This window comes from Athene cunicularia (genome assembly GCF_003259725.1).
Source record: "Athene cunicularia isolate RWA chromosome 8 unlocalized genomic scaffold, athCun1 chr8_part1, whole genome shotgun sequence".
NCBI lineage: Eukaryota > Metazoa > Chordata > Aves > Strigiformes > Strigidae > Athene > Athene cunicularia.
This window is the reverse complement of record NW_020799109.1, coordinates 16855692-16859980: the sequence shown is the minus strand read 5'-3', so window position 1 is coordinate 16859980 and position 4289 is coordinate 16855692. Positions and strand designations below refer to the sequence as shown.

The following is a 4289-nucleotide window of genomic DNA, read 5'->3' as shown; positions in this document are numbered from 1 at the left end:
GCCCGGCTCGGCCCTCGGGTGGAGGGGCCCGCGTCGGGCCGCCGACCTGTAAAAAAACTCGCCCGAGGAAACTGTCGGGGAGCGGTGCTTGGGGACGGAGAGGGCCCGCCGTTATAGCACCCCGTAAAGGTTCGAAAGGGTTAAACTGCCGCAACCGGCTGGCAGTTAGCTGCGCGGCTTGTCGATTGAGAAGACGACTGCGTTTGTGGGGAAAAAGCCCAAGGATGATGGCAAATCAGAAATAATATTTAACAGGGACACCGAGAATTGGAAGAAAAAAGCCCCGAGTGTTAATTGCACGGGTCTGAGGCCTAAGTGCAGCACACGGGATAAGAGAGAATGCAGCACTGCATAGCTAAAAAAGACTTTCGAAATAATGAAAGTTTATAAATGCACCATAATTAGCAGGAGTTACCCCCGTGAGCAGCTACTCCTGCAAGCGTCAGGGCTTCATCCAGCTGCTGGGGTACATCCTTGCCGGGTATTGTCTGGCACAGGGCACATGCACGCCGTCACACAAACGTGCTTCACCAAGCGGGCTGCGAGTCAGATCAACTGTACATTTCCAGGAGTAGCAAAAGAAGAGAAAAACTTCATCACAGGAGTTTCTCGATTCCAGCCTGCTGATGTAAGCAGCAGCCAATGCTGCACAGCCAGTGGGATGGGCGCCGCTGCAACTGCTGCCACGCGCGGCCGCGTGCGCGCCCTGGCCAGTGCTGACCTGTGCCCCGGCAGAGGGCCCGGTTAGTTGCTGCCGTCAAAATAACGCTTAGCGACAGCAGCATGACGGAATTACGAGTTGGCGTAGCCCACCGCCCCTCTGGCGTCAGAGGCAACAAAAGTACCTTAGACCCGTCCTGCTGGTGGGTAACGTGGGGGCGAAGCACCCGCAAGGTTTGCAGCATTTGGGCCAGGAGCGCTTCCTTACGAACGGGTGTGTCGGAGCGGCTCGGCAGGCCGGCTGCCCGACGGCAGGCCGGCCGGTGAGCGCGGCCTCGGGCAGCGAAGCCCAGGTGTACTTGAACCACATCGCCACCTGTAGGCCTCCTTCGTTTCTGCATCTCGGGCCTCAGCTGGACCGCGGAGACGTGCGCCCAGTAACCGTTTAAAATGTAAGGAAAAAACGTCTAGCTAGGAAAAACAGGCTTGGGGAAACCCCGGGATGTCGTAGGTATGTTTTGTTTCTAATTCTATAGCAAATAAAGTATTGAAATTCGAATGGCACCACAGGTATCATTTAAATGCTGGAGAAAAGCCTTTATCTGTCTTTCTCCATAGACTAGGTTACGTTCAGAGTCTGTGCATAAAGCGGACTTGGAGCTGGTGGAAAGCTTCTGCAGGGAAAAGGGGGAGAGCACCGGTATTGTGGTTAAAAATAATGTATTTTTTTAGCATAGGTCTATGAAATATATCATCTGGATGTAATCTCCATGCACATATTACATTTAAATATACTCAGCAATTTTAGATTTGTTGTTTAGGATCTGGTACAATTTAAAATATATAAAGTAACAAGGCATGCTCCAGATAATAGACAGTCACTGTTATTCTCACTTTCTGACAGCTAAGAGCACAAGAATAGAGCAAATGCCAAGCTAAAATAAAATCTAAGTTGTCTAATTATCTAAGCCTGTAATGGCTGGGAGCTACCAAATTCAGTCTCTGGAAGAGCCATCAGGACCTCTCCTGATTGGAAAAGATATGCTACCAAGAAACTCTGCCATAGGCACTAAAATGTTTACTAGTCTTAAAACTGATAGTGATACAGAAAATGGGAATTACCTTCACAAGGAGTAGAGTTTTAAATGGCTTAATGACATATTCCAAATACCATTACAATGTTCATATCTTTTTCCGAAATCTGATCTTCACTAATTTTTGTGATTAATTTTAACAGAGGAAACCTTAACTGAGAGCATTCTGCAGAGCAGTATTTTTCTAATTTTTCTTTTGTGCAGCATCTGCTGTTGCTGTGCTGTCATCTTCGTTATGTTTTTCATTGTCTATGTGCCATAATGTAATTAGTTAGTTCAACATCATCTGTGCTATTAGATGAGATGTTTCTATGGTAAGTTAACATAGTTCTGTGTAATTGGTAGATTTCAGCGGTAGGCATGAATGTATCCATCAACTTTAGGTCGATTTGAGTCCGCAAGATTTAAATTCACTTGGCATACGTTATCCTTGAAGACTGTTAATTTTGGCTGAATGGATAAAAAACACAATGCAGAAGAAAATCTGGCTGCTTATATCGCGGTACTGTTGGAGTCAGAGAAAGGAAAGCATAAAATTGCTGGCTTAGTAGTTGCAATCTGAATGTCTGGAAAATGTTACAGCCTGTGATCCAAATCATTCTTAAACCTAGACATGCCCGTAAGATAGCAGGTAGTCCAGAATTCATCAGGGTTATCTCTCCATTCATGAAAGGAGTCTTGGTTCTCTCCCTAAATACTGCATTCCTATGGGACCTCGACTGTCTTTTCCTTTTCTCATTAGAGAGAAATGTTGAGGCTGCTGCTTTGTCTTGAGATCTTCCATGCTGCACTTTGCTAGTCCTTGTGTCTTGGGAGCTACACCTTTTGAACAATTAGACATTTAAAACAAACCCTCTGACCCCAGTCTCTTTGGAAACAGCGATGAAAAATCAACAGCCATTTCTTACTTTAAAGCAATGCATCCCTTTACTCGCATAGGATCTTCTGGTTTAGGGCCCCAAACAATTTTAAAATGTGACTGGATTAAGTATTTCAATCAGACATCCAAAGATATGGGAAAGTACGCATCCTGGCAGAAGCTGGGAAGAATCCTAGATGGCTTTACTCTCAGTGTTCTTTTCCAAGCAGTAGACAGCACTGTTTGCCCCAAAGAGCATGATAATTCACTTTTAGAAATATGTATATAGATTTTGACTTATAAATACATGAGTAACTTTATTTACAGGAACCCAGAACCATGGAAGGTAATTAGTAAGCATGGTTCGCTTAGGTAAGGGTTTGCAAGACCCTTTTATCATCACTGCATCCATAACTTAGGACAGGAGCCAAATAATATAAATGTCAGTAATTATAGATATATGTTTATATTAACAATGAAGTCCACTTTAGGAAGAGCTAAGGCTATATTTGTAATGACCTCATATGGCTAAAATTACGTTCACTAATTTGTCCTGTGCACATTCCTGTTGGGAGAATTGATATATTACCACAAGCCATCAGTAGCAGAAAGTCCTGGAAGTGAGTTCTGTGACTGAAGTCAAAGACATGAGCGTTTGAAATTATATGTAATTTATGTTTTAAATTAAAAGTCTCTAGAGGCCACTAGAATATGCACATGTAATAATAAGTTCACTACATAAAACAGTCTTACAATTGGAAATGCTATATGAATTTTGAAAGACGGCTTTACATTCCACAGTCTAGTAAAACAAGGTGCTTTTTAAGCAAATCAGTTAAAGTTTTTTTGATATTCTTAAACATATACTGACAGTTGATTTTGGGGATGATATATCTGTAGAGCGATATTTTGTCACAAATATAAATATGAATGAAGTATTTTTATGATTCAGATGTCACCATCTTTAACAAGAAAAAAAACCTTTGACAAATACTTCAAAATGTAAACTCATATAGAACTTACCGTTTAAAGTAAAAAAAAAAAAGTTTCCTTTACAGATACTTTTGTAGAACTTGCTTTAACATGTTGCCTCTACTCACTATTCACCATAACGAATGGTCAGGTTAGAGGATGGGACAGCACAATTTGGTGCTGTTTGAAGGCCCATATATATTTTTTTTAATATAAATATATATATTTTTATATATATTTTTATATATATTTATATAAATATATATATATATTTATATATAAAAGTAGCCACTGAGCTACTTTAAATTTACAGCACAAAAAAGATCAATTGGAAAGGAATTTTTTAAAAAAGTCTGAGTAATTCAACTGACAAAAATGTTCTTACCTAATGCAGAGATACATGTTTCTAACACCATTATTTATGCTTCTGAACATACATCATATTTTATAACGGTATGTTTTTGTTAAATCACTGCCACTTCCTTTCAGTCAGAATTCACTTCAAAAAATTTCAGCAGAGAAAGTAAACTTGTCTCCCCTTTGAGACAAGAAATCATCAAAACATTAAATGTTTTCTGCTCAGAGGTAACTATCTGGGGTTTTTTTGGCCATTTTTTATATTTCCTTTGTCAAAGGAACATCTTTTGAAGAACATAGCTGTGCTTTGGTATGATTTCTGAAAACAGTCCCATGCAGAATTTAGT

At 40.7% G+C, this 4289-nt stretch overlaps 1 long non-coding RNA gene across 1 annotated transcript in view; it reads right to left on the bottom strand.

Annotated features, from left to right (window-relative positions):
• Nucleotides 1-494: 494 nt before the first annotated feature.
• Nucleotides 495-4289, bottom strand: part of LOC113482758 — a 58950-nt gene continuing 55155 nt past the window's right edge. The window contains exon 7 of the long non-coding RNA XR_003398916.1: nucleotides 495-2576. This is a non-coding gene — a long non-coding RNA (uncharacterized LOC113482758). The remainder of the gene's footprint in view (nucleotides 2577-4289) is intronic.